Source organism: Myxocyprinus asiaticus, chromosome 25 (genome assembly GCF_019703515.2).
Source record: "Myxocyprinus asiaticus isolate MX2 ecotype Aquarium Trade chromosome 25, UBuf_Myxa_2, whole genome shotgun sequence".
Taxonomy (NCBI): domain Eukaryota; kingdom Metazoa; phylum Chordata; class Actinopteri; order Cypriniformes; family Catostomidae; genus Myxocyprinus; species Myxocyprinus asiaticus.
This window is the reverse complement of record NC_059368.1, coordinates 10,805,183-10,818,483: the sequence shown is the minus strand read 5'-3', so window position 1 is coordinate 10,818,483 and position 13,301 is coordinate 10,805,183. Positions and strand designations below refer to the sequence as shown.

Here is a 13,301-nt window from a genome sequence, read left to right as displayed (position 1 = left end):
CTGATTCATGTTGACTTTAACTATAATGTTAGGGAGCTAGCGACTAAAGGCTTCTACAGAAGCATATACAATACCATTGCTCATAACAACCTTGGAGCTCATGATTGGTAAATTTTGAAAGGTTTATACATTATTGCTGAAAATCCATTTCCCTATAGAAATTTTTAATGGCATTGTTACCTCCTGAACCCTGCTGTTGCACTCTATTTACATATGAAGAGGGGGAGACAATAAGGAAAGTGTTGAAATGTGTCTTTCGTAAGACTGAAGGTCATGTTTTTATCCAATGGTGTGACAAATCATGCTCAATGACTTGAAGAAACTCAAATCAATTTGTGCAGTCAACAAGTGAGTAGACTTGTGAATGATTTCCTGAAAAATACGTATTGAATGGTGCATCCACAAGCTCCACTGAGGCTCTTAAGAGACGCTAGCGCTGCCCACAAGGATGAGCGATGCTGAGAGGAGATAAGTGGAGACTGATTTTTGTTCCATGCAAAAACACCAAAAGGTCACCATGGCTATTTATACTGGAGGTGTTTATATAACAGATATGTTTAATACAACCTGTTCAACCTACCTGCAATTCAGGCACATGAATTGGCAATGCAAAAAGCTTATGCCTGACTGCAACGCTCATCTGAATACATGGCCAGTTTTAATGGTCTTCTCCATCTTTTGATCATCTTTTACTAATGATCATCTCTTGCTACATTGTTTACTTCTACATTGTTTACCATCGAATTACTGCTGCCATCAACAGAAAATGTACACAAACAAATCTTTTTAATAAAATTACTTTTACTCCATGCTTTTTACTCCCTACTTTCCGAACAAATTAGGCTATTATACCTATATATGATAGCCTAATTTACATCAAAATTAGGCTGAAAATAATGATATTAACTAGTGCAATTTAGTGCATTTAGCACCTGGTTAACTGGATTGCAGCTGGTTAGGTGAATAAGATGCAGCCTTTTGCGCTAAAATACCTTGCACAAAACTTTTCAGTGAATTCTACCCTCTTTCAACATTCGTCTCTCTCAAAAGAAAGGGAACCAAATGGGATAATTAACCACCCACACTGGCAGTGGGTGCATTTGAGGGAGGCCAAGGAAAATTATAGTCATCTGGAGCCTAATGTGCAGGAACCAGGACCCCTCTGTCTCTTATCTATGTGCATCCTTTCCTCATAGATGGAATGGGTGCGAATGTGTGTGTCTCTTTTGTGTTATTATGAGAACTGAAGTGGCCTCTAAATTAGACATTAGCCAGGGTTTCCTATGCAGCGTGACAAGTGGAAGCATAGCTGACAGCCCAATGAAACATCACACAGTTGATTTGCAGTGTGCGTGTGTACTGTATGTGTCTGATAATATGGTAGAGTGGGGGTCTTCACATCATAGACTGTAATTAGAGGGCTACAAACACCCAAGGCTCTGTTTGTCTCTGAACACTGAGAGTGTTCACTCAACCATGCAAACAGAAATCAGGGGAAGGATAGACTTTTGAAGTGGGAATGGGTGGGATAAATGGTTATTTTCCATTTTGTAGATTTGTTCTTTAGTTCCTTGGTGTCTGTCGTAAGCTGCAGCTTCTTTGTTTCAGATAATAAGAATATTGTTTGCTTAAGGGCCTTGGGAATAAGAGACTTTGAAGCAGTTATACTGTAAATGATTAATTTTATTTTATTTTTCTGTCAACTTGGAAAGCCCCTTCCAAAAGATACATTTTAGGGGCTGGTTCCCATAACAAAAAAAAAAAAAAAAACTCAGCATTTCATACCACCAGACTACACTGTCGACTAGTAGTGGTTCTCGGTGGAACATGAAAAAATGGGTCACAGGTCTACCTGCTGAAAAAGCATTTTAAACCAACCTTAGCTGGTTTGCTGGTCAGCTAGTCAGTCAGTCAGTCAGTCACTTTTATTTATATAGCACATTTAAAACAACGACAGTTGGCCAAAGTGCTGTACAAAATCAGTAATTACAAAATTCATAGCAAAACACAAGGACAACATGAAAGACACAATGACAATAAAAGAGAACCACTAAACCTGCATATTTCCATAAGCTACAGAAAACAAATGAGTTTTAAGAAGAGATTTAAAACCATCAAAAGTTGGGGAAGACCTTATATGTGGAGGTAAATTATTCCAGAGTCATGGGGCTGCAATCGAGAAGGCACGGTCACCCTTCAGTTTTAGGTGTGACCTGGGAACAGTCAGCTGCAGAATATTTGATGACCAGAGAGGTCTAGAGGTGTGATGGTGAGAGAGGAGATCCGCAATATAATGAGGAGCCAAACCATACAGACCCTTATAGACAAACAATAGGATATTAAATTGGATTCTGTATTTGACAGGAAGCCAGTGGAGAGAGGCCAACACTGGAGATATACTATCCCTCTTTTTAGTCCCAGTTAAAAGTCTAGCAGCAGCGTTCTGGACTAACTGAAGGCATGACAGTGAAGACTGAGAAATTCCCAGATAGAGTGCATTACAGTAATCAAGCCTGGATGAAATAAAGGCATGAATTACAGTCTCCAGGTCTTTGAATGACAGAAATGCCTAGTGTTCCAGTATGGTTAGACCGGTTAGACACTCAAACCAGCTAAGACCAGCATGCCAGATCAGTTTGGTTTAGGATGTTTGTTTGCTTTTTCAGCAGGGCTGTTCTAATGGGATCATGGGCCAACCTGAACACACAGAAAGTCTGCATGTTGTTTCCGAAAAATCCAGTACCAGTCCAGGATCGGCCACATTATGCTGACTCACTGACAAGCACCATCTCCCATCAGACATTTTTGCATCGGCTCAAGCGTCAGCAGCGTGGAACACTCAGGTTTGCATCCCGCATTGAAACAAGGAAGTAATTGCGTTCGTATGATTATTGAAGAGTACGATGTGGAGGTTTCCTTTTTCCCCCTGACATTACATTTGTACTCCTCTGATCGTTGGGTGTAGGTTTGGGGTTTGGGTTGCAGGGTAAAGTTTACAAAATAGTAGTGCTGTCAGCGTTAACGGATGCGATGAATTAAAAATGTATAATGCGTACATTTTTTTTAAAATTGCGATTAAGGCATGTACCGATTTGACATTAGATTCTGACATTTTATTCAGCTCCGTGTGAGTTCTGAACACTGGTTAGAGGGCGGAACCTTTGTGATGTGATACATTTTTCGCGTCTTTTGTTAGTCAGTATTTTACCACTTAAGCATGTTAATTCTTACAAGCCTGCTGCGCAGCTTGTTCTCCCTTGGAGGGTCTGTTGACGCTCCGCTCAAATTTAACATATTTCAACTTTGAACCCATTGCCGCCGAGCTTCTGAAGTGCAAGCTAATGATTACCAGACAATTCAGAATTATTTGGAATTAATTATATTTCTATCAGGAAGACTCGCAGACTTGAGTGAAATTTAAGATGACATTTATTTTATGAATATAAAACAGAAACGTAATGTCTCTCTTTGGCGTAAGCCCCGTCTGGCAGTCCGAAGAAGTTGTACTCGGAACCGTCATATCGTGCCGGAGGTAGGAGGCAGGGGCGAGGAGCCTACCCCAAAAGAGAGAAAGTAGAATACTGCCCCCAAAAGAGAAGATCCATTCAGGTACAAACCAGGTCTTGTGTTAGGCGTTCAATCTGGGGAAGAGGGGAACGAAAAGAGATGTGAACACCTAGATTTGACATGAAATGCACAATATCTCTGGCATGGTTGTGCAATACCTTTGCAATAGAAAAAGCCGTGCGTTCGTTTTTTTTTTTGTTTTGTTTTGTTTATTTTCCTCCTTGAGTTTGATTTTGTCCTTGTCCGGGTTTATTTTATTTTTTTTTTTTTAATTTATTTTATCCTTGTCCTTGAGTGTGATTTTAGGCCCTCCGTTGAGGAGCCCCTGGTTGTGCAGAATCTTTGCCAAAGATGAACAGCATGGTATGAGGCCCTACGTTAGGCTAGCGTTGTTGTGCAGTATCTTTGTTGAAAGATAAACAATATTTGATTATGAAAACCCTTTAACGAGGAAAGAGTCGTTTGAGATATCTTTGCCAAAAGGTGAACAACGTAGTGTAAAGCCATACGATAATGGCGACGTTGCGTGCAATACCTTTCATTGAAAGAAAACAACATTTGATTATGAACCCTCTGATGAGAGCGGACATTGTTTGATGGTTATCTTTGCCAAGGTGAACAGCATACATAAAGCCATACGATAATGGCGATGTTGTCGTGCAATACACTGTTGAAAGATATCCCATGATAGTGAGCTTTCCCATGAGGGCGAGCTGGTTTGTGCAATACCCATGCAAAGGAAACCATGCTTGAGATTATGGAAGCCCTGGTGAGGAGGGTAGACATAGTTATGCATTATCCTTACAAAACAATGGACGTGCTTGAATTGAATCATTGTGTAGGGAAAGATGTGATGAGAGAGAGCCACCAACCACCACCAGATAGGTATGAAAACTTATGGCTGATGGAGAGTTGAGCTTGTTTAATGATTTGGGTTAGGTCGACTATATTTCAGGTAGGATGAGGAAGACCAGCGGCCGAGCATCTTGACAGTGGACTCCGGTATACCTCAAAGAGTGGCAGTAGTAACTGCTCCGATGCAAAAAAAAGTGCCCCGAGAAGACATGAGGGGAGAGACCACAATGTTTTAGGGTAGCGGTGCAGTGGTTTCTGAACCAGTAGCGCAACATGGGGGCTAGGGATGGAGTGATGAATAGGGGAGGAAATTTGAGATGTCTAGTGTGAAAACAAAAGGAAATTAACACGCACACTGGAAGATCAGAACGGAAAATAAAGGAATACTGTGTGATTGGCAGGAGGAGGAATAGTGGGCCCAGGCAGAGTTGTAGGAAGTAAATGTGGACCGGGCAAGTCCTTTCTGCATGAGAGTTGGAGCAGAATTTAAATGGGGAAGTAAGGAGGGGCTTAATCCAGCAGGAGGTCTGAGAGGGGTGGCAGGGAATGTTTTTTTTTTTTTTTTTTTTTGCTGGCGGGGGGGGCATGGTCTGTGGAACTCCTGGAAGCAAAACGAGAGAGAGAGTCAGCGATTACATTGAAAAACCCAGGAATGTGTCTGGCTGAGATAATGAAGTTGCAGGAAATGCTCTGCCATGTCAGACGTCTCATAAGGCACATGATGGCTAGAGGAGCACCGGCCTAATTGATTATAGTGACGACTGCAGAATTGTCGTCCGGAGATTCATTTTTGTTTTTTTGTTTTTGTTTTTGTTTTTTTTGTGAAAAAAGGAAATGCCATTTCAGTGATTTATTAGCTGTGACCAGAAGAGGAGGTCCGAGCGGCAGCCATCATCGATTAGTATGTAGGATAGGTTGTCTCCAGAATGGGCTAGTGTGAGGAGGCGGGAAATGAAGGAGCGGCCTTGAGGAATGATGCACATGGCAAAATTTAGGTGGCCTAATAGGGACAGGAGATCGCGTTATGAGACCCATAGAACGATGTGCAAATAGACCTGATCCTGTTGCGTTTCTTTAGGTAGGGAAGCTTGCATGTTTAGAGAATTGAGCATGATGCCAAGAAATTCGAGAGACGTGGCGGGCCCGTGTTTTCTTATATATATATATATATATATATATATATATATATATATATTATGCCCTTAAAACCAGCAGACCATGACATGCAGCTCCACTGAGCTGAATTTAGGTATCTGCTGCGAGAACACCTCTCTGGCATTGTGATCTCCAGAAGAGTGAATCCTACTGCCTGCTGCTGATGAAAGTTGCCCTGAATGCAAAAAGTTCGACACAGGATTTATCCAATGATTCGGCACAGGATTTATCCAATGATTGCCAAACCTACTTACCTGCTACTAAATGTAACATCCCCGACCACGCGCATTAAAAGTGAACAGCATCATACTGAAATGCATTGATACTTAAATTAAAAGTACTGTAGTTAGGTTGACATGACTGTTAAACTCATGAGCTTTGAAGTTTGGAACATTGATAAAGCCTCAGTGCTTGAAGATTCCCGTAGACTGAAACATAGTCCAACCAAAGATGAAAGTGAATGATTTATGAAGACATACGATAAAAAGTTCTGCACTTTAATGATGCCTGAATGAGTAATAAAGCGTAAATATGCCGTGAAAAAGGAATTACCCCCTGTATGACCTGATCATATAGGTGATAATGAAATTATCTGATAAGGGAATGCAGTGCGGAGACTACCGCTAGGTGTCAGAGGCGTGCCGCAACAGTGGTGCTTTTGAGGGAACGAGAAAGTATGTATAGATTAAGAAAACACTGCGTTTTCCAAAGCGGCATTAATGCGCCCTTGAAGGCACTCGGGTAGGGAACACTGCTCGAAATGTTGAACCGAACTAAATAAGTTAATTATTTCACTAAGGACCCTTTCAAATATTCTGCAGCTGACTTTAGTGAAGACTATATTAACTGTAATGTCATGCTTCCTCGGAGTGCCCACATCATGAGCTCTGTCTTTCCTAGTGAGTAGGGCATAGGGATGGTACCTTGTATTGGAAAACGCACGCTACGTAATTAAGAGCGACCAAAAAACAGGGATATCTTACTGAATGGAGTGATGAGACCCCGTACGATAAGCACTGTACATCCTAACATGCCTGAGTATTGATCTTAATCCCCCGATGGGGAACACTCAGGCATGCAACACGGTGAATTACATGTGAGTGAACCTGACCGAGTTACCCTCATGTGATCACGCTATTGACGTGTGGTTGCCTGCCATTACTATGAGAGCGAATGCGCTGTTGACATTAAATATTGCCTTTTAATATTGATGCAGATGTGTTATGATGAACAGACTGCATAGGCAACAGAAGGCCTAGACCCATGACTAAATCTGAATGCATTTGATGGATATGATGAGAACTTAGCTTATTTCTGATGGAAATCAGCTGCTGCCTGATTTCGGAACTAACCATATAATCTTGCATAGTTACTGTAGGATAGCAAAATAAATAGACTTAAATACATCAACAAAAGGAAGGCCCAAACGCTTCCAGTATTTTTTGATGCAACAATATTTCTGTTTACATTTGTTCCAGAAACAGTTTTGGTACTCTGTTGGGTCACCAGTTGATGTAATGTAAAATTTAGGCCCTAAAGCACAACCAGCTGTAAATGACTGGACACAATGACAGGCCATATATTGGGTTCAGTTTTTAAAAGCTGTTATTTTCATCTATAAGCATGAAGTCAATTTCCCATAATAAGGAGATTTTTTTTTTATTTTTTTTTTATTCAGTTTTGTGGGCTATAATAAACAGTTCTGCAGTTGTCCTTCTCATTTGAAACCAACTATTGAGATAGCACTAATGAGATGCTAAACTGCACTTGGCAGCACACCAGCAGCCATACAGACCGACACACTGCTGCCTGCTCCCTTGAACTCCTTCAGTGTAAATTATGCTTATCGGTCTTACAAAAATGGAGGGCTATTTATAACCTAATTGCCCTGGTTTGAAGGGGACAAAAGAGATGTATCTGACAAGAGATGTCTTGCCAAGTTACCATGTTTAACTTTCCAAGAATTCAAACAGACAATTGCTTAAGAAAAAAAAAGACTTGTACAATTTAATTTCTTTGTTACATTTTGTGTGTTCATTATGTCTGTACCAAATCAGTCATATTCATGGAGACTCTTAAATCTAAACACTCTTGCATACACAAACTATTCGACTTGTTAAGATGAGTTTATGTTGTGGCGGGCGTGTAGCGCACCACGCATTTTAATGTTAATGTCTGGTTCTACCATAGTACTATCAGTTTGATTTTGTTCTGTTAAATTTAGTGATATATAAATAATCTACAGTATGTACTCAATTCCAGAGGTGTCTCTACATTAGGGGCAGGTGGGGCTGCACCTTACCAGATGTGGCAGTTTGTGAAAAAACTGTGGCATAATAATACATTTATTTTAAAAAATAATATAATTTCCACATCTTAAACGTGTTATGTCCATTATACAAGACAACAGTAGATATTATTTTGATAAATTCTATAATTATTTAGGTCTGTTGCGTTAAAGCCATTTAATGGTTCTCATTTGCTTTGCGGGGGGTGGGGGGGGGGGGGTCTAGCCTGTCGTCCTTCTTGTTAATAAAGGTAGATTTGGAGAACGTCGTGCGCATGTGCAATGAGCGTTCAGTGATAGCCTGAGAGGCATGTTTGCTTTTGCCTCTTACACAATCAAAAGATTTGATCATACAGTATGAATGTTAAGCTGACATGGTAGTGTCAGAAATGCACTATATAAGTGTAACATTCATTCATTCATTCATGGTCCTCAGAACTTACTGCTTTTGAGTGCAGACCTGCATAGTGAATTTAATCAGTAAATTTATCTAATTTTATTCTCATGTGTTGCTGGTTGGCTTAGTTAAAGCGCACCGCTCATCATTTCAATGAATTGTATGTCACTGCTTTGAGGTGTTGTTGATGCATTAGTTTGTATTAGAATACAATAACTGAAAATATTCAGTCTTTTATTTTGATTAGTTTTATTATGATGTTCATGCATGTTAGTGAGATAATATGCTTGCGTAGCCTTTGACGATTTGCTTAAATCTGGTTTGCTTTCACGATCACTTGAGCTTTTTGATGTGGATGCGTACGTTTTAGTGGTGTTTTGTGCTGAGATTAAATTATTAGGGATGTTTGTATGTGCCCCACCAGAAATAATGAGCCTGATATGCCACTGCTCATTTTAAACATTTCAAATGATCACAAAACACAAGACAGTTAAGATAGTGTTTATATATATATATATATATATATATATATATATATATATATATATATATATATATATATATATATATATATATATATATATATATATATATATATATATATATATATATATATATATATATATATATCTAGAGTTTAGCTGCTTTACCTACAAATAGTGATGTGATGTTTGACACCAAAGCTTTGAAGTTTGTGTCGAAAAAGCAACACATTTCATACTGAAGCACTGTATCAGAGCTTGATTCGTTTCGGAAAACCCACATGATCTGTGACATCCAAAGCTTCATTTGTCTGAAAATAATGTGACTGCTTCGATGGTTCAAATGAAGCGCAAATCCTAGTACAAGTTTGAACCCAATACAGTCACATTAGCACATTGTAAAACCCCTGTTAATAAAATGTTACTCAGATGTTACTCAGTATGTTTTCAGATCTACACGTTAATATTCAGTTATTTATTTACTTTCATACATTGTTTTTATATATTTTTAACAAAACACAGTAACTGTAACACAATAAGGGAAGGCTTGAGCATTCATTTTGGTTATTACTCATTTATAAACACTTTATAGAATAAAACACAAAAACTACATACAACTACTGTTGCATTGATAATACATTTTATTGCGTCAAAATGTTGTTAGCCACAGCGGCTTCCTAGGTGTGCTTAATTTTTTCTTTACCGCCAGATGGCAGTAAATTCAACCATATACAGAAGCTTCGAGTAATGAACCCATTTTTTAATACATTTGTTTTGAATGCCTCGTTGCTTCAGGAAGCTTCATTTTCTCATCACTACCTCCAAACAAGCTGGAATTAAAGGAGTGGCTGCAGCATTTCCAAATACCATCAGACAAAAGAGAGAAGGGAGCATTGGCTGCATTTTTGTTCCCCTCCTGCAGGAAATTGGATCATACCATTTCGGTCCCTTACTCACATGTTCACACATTTGATATAGTTTTGAAGATTAATTAATGCATTTGTTTATTTATGCTTACATTTGTATGCTTATGGGTATATTATTGGAATTATTTTGGGGTTTGTTTTGTAAATTAATTTAATCATTGATTGCTGTCACTTCATACTTAGGCTACCTTCCTTATATGGGTTGGGTAGAACCAGGTCTATTTAAATGATCCTTTTTGATGCAGAGTTGCTTTTTCTTTTGCTCGAGTGGTGTTTGTTTGGCTTCGTTTTGAATATTGTGTTTCAAGGGGGTAGGATTTATGTGGTAACACTTTACAATAAAGTGCATATGGTGGCCCAGAGGTGCACAACACAACGAAATTTACAAAGCAAACAAAAGTTCACAACACAAAGAAATCAAGCCACAACACAATTAAATTCAGCCACAACACAGCATAATTAGCTCACAACACAGCATTAACTCACAACACAAAGATATTAACTCACAACACAAATAAATTAAGCCACAACACAAATAAATTAAGACATAACACAAATAAATAAATCCAACACATCGAGATTAAGCCACAACAAGAAGTCCTCACTGAAGACTGTAGCACGATGACGTAGTGGATTTCATCTACTACGTCACAGACATCCATTACATAGTAGACTAAATCCATGTTTTGATGGATTTAAAACATTTGGAGCCGTGATATACTGGATGTTTTAAATACAAACATTTTATTCAGCATGTACAGTATGTAGCATTATGTGTAAATAAAAAGTTGACAGAGTGCGATAATGATCGTTTTCCTTAAACCTTTTTTATATTAGTGGTATAGTATAGCAGAGTAACTTTTGAGCATCTGGGATTTTAGTCTTCTAAAGAATATGAGAGGTTGCTGAGTATTTGGAGTAAATTTGTTTGGTATGGATGATGTTTTTTATTTGCTTGATTCTGTTTTGAGTCTTATTTCTGTTTCAATTTGATTTGGGATTAAAATCTTATTTTAGTATATCATGTCTTACACTTTGTCACATACAGGTATATTACAGAGGGACAGAAAAATATATGGCCTTTATTTGATTCATACATTAATGATTATTACACGCCGATGACTGCTATAAGACAAGAGAATAGTTATACAGTTACAGATAGATATTTTCAGTCTCTAAACCTTAAAAAACAAAAATGACAAAAATGACAAATAAAAATGTGTGGGCCAGTAGATTTTTATTTCCAAAATGAAGTTATGTGGATTATGGACAATGCATATATTGTTATAAAATATGACTAACTTGAGATGACAAGAATCAAAAGAATCTTTTTGTATCCTGCAATGGTTGATATCGTGTCCAGTTTCGTGGAGATAAAATATAAAACAATGCATTTATCCTGTATTTAAAATAAACACCAAACTTTGAAGGTACCAGAGAGAAAATACAATTTATTATATGGATGAATTTAAACATTAAAGCTTATACAGACACAATCTACCAGCAGTAGTTAAACTACTAACATTTTAGTTAGCCACTAGGCTAATATAACCTGTTTATAATATTGTAAAAAGAATCATATGAAGCTGTGGGCGTATACATAAAAAAAAACAAAAAAACAAAAAAACAAGTCCATCTCTTGGCCAGCTCTGTTACACAGATATAAGACTTAAAAGGTGTGAAAAGTGAAACTTACACACCTGTAGCTCAACTGGCAGAGCATGGCATTAGCCAAGGGTGTGGATTTAAATCTCAGGGAACACATATTAATAAAAACATTGCATACATTAAATGCACTGTAGTTTACTTTAGAGAAATATGTCTACCAAATGCATGTGAATGTTCTGGGTTCAATACATGTTTAGCTCAATCGACAGCATTTGTAGCATAATGTTGATTACCACAGAAAATATTTTAGATTCGTTTATAAACGATCGTATCACTTTAGAAGAAATTCATTTAACCACTGGAGTCTTATGGATTACTTTTATGTTGCCTTTATGTGATTTTTTTTCTAAAAATCATTGTTTGTGTTCTGCAGAAGAAAGAAAGTCATACACATTTGGGATGGCATGAGGGTATGTAAATGATGAGAGAATTTTCATTTTTGGATGATATAACATTCCTTTAACAGTCCCTGTTCAAAAACTGAAAATGCAGTATATTCCGTGATCCTTTAGCAAATACTGTCCATGAGACCAGCATAAACAACATGTTGCAAGGCTGTTTCCAAAGAACATTTTAGCCTCATTGTTCATGAGAGTTAAATCATGCCTCAAGCCTCTTTACTGTTTAACTATACTATAGCACAAGCATTCCTTTCAATTCAAAACAGAGATCTGCTGCCTTATGGGTTAAACCTACAGGCAGCCATGTCTGAATGCTGTTAAAATCACCATCTTATTTCTATTCAAGCTCCATTGTTAATATTTAATACCATAATTATGTCTCTGACCTCACTGTAATGTGCTTTACAATTCACAACATGATGAATGATACCATTACAGGGTTTCAGGCCCCTTTAGTAATGGCACTTTTCCACTGCACGTTACGGTTCAACTCGACTCAACTCTGCTCGCTTTACTTTTCTGAGCTTGCTTTTCCACTGCAGTTTAGTGCTGCCTCAATGTGGGTGGGATTATTGGCTGATCGTCATAGTTGCACCGCCTCTACTGCCGTGATATCATCTTAAATGCGACACAAACATTACTGACCATAAACAATAACATGACCATTAGCTGATAGCTACTAGCTCATTGTGCTGCATAAAGTAGTTGTTGCATGGTGATTTTACAGTGTAACAGTTAAATTGGCCTGGCTGTTTTAGAAGCAAGCTTTCCAGTAGCTGGTCAACTAAATAAAGTGAAGCTTTCAAGCAGAATATAGAGTTAACATAACAGAACGTACCATCCTACATCGTGGACTCCAACAACGCCGAGTCCAGGGCACTCTCCCTCCCATTGCTCACCAGTTTATTGCCATAGATAGTGTCCATTTGGTCGAACCAATTCCACTTTCTTCTGTTTGAACCACTCCGGCTGTTGTGGTCCTTGATGGTTCTGTAGTCACTTTTAAGTTTTTTTTACTTTTCCCTACACTGTTGGTAGGTCCAGTGGTAGCCGTGTGTGGCCAACAGCTTAGAAACTTCCTGAAAGACTTTTTCGTTTTGCGTCGTTTCATTCATCGCTAACGAGAGGAACGTCTGCACCTTGTTTAATGGCAACGGTGTGGTTTTGCGCACAGCCATTTCTTTTTACAATTCGAAAGTCACGTGAACAAATTATATTGCTGTCACTGTTGCTAACTTTAAAACTAGTGGGTTGATGTCCTGTGTCGCAAATCCAGTGATGCTGGTAGTGACGATTCTCTCTGACCAATCAGTGATCTGCAGGGTTTTGACATCACATTTAGTATCAGTACAGCTCGCTTGGAACCTCGACCGAGGTGGTACTAAAAAAAGTATCAGGTACCAGGTACTATCCACAGTGGAAAACCCCCAAAAAGCGAGAAGAGTCGAGTCGAGTTGAGCTGTACCGTGCAGTGGAAAAGCCCCATAAGTGTGTGGTTATAAATTGAGATTAGGGCATATTGCTTGTATTACCCATTGCAAGCAGAGAACAGAATCATATCAT

The 13,301-nt window shown here is 38.4% G+C and overlaps 1 protein-coding gene across 3 annotated transcripts in view; it reads left to right on the top strand.

Moving 5' to 3' along the window:
* The window catches only part of LOC127416484 (protein stum homolog), a 47,954-nt gene that overhangs the window by 13,988 nt on the left and 20,665 nt on the right, over positions 1–13,301 (top strand). The gene's annotated exons all lie outside the window — the stretch shown is intronic.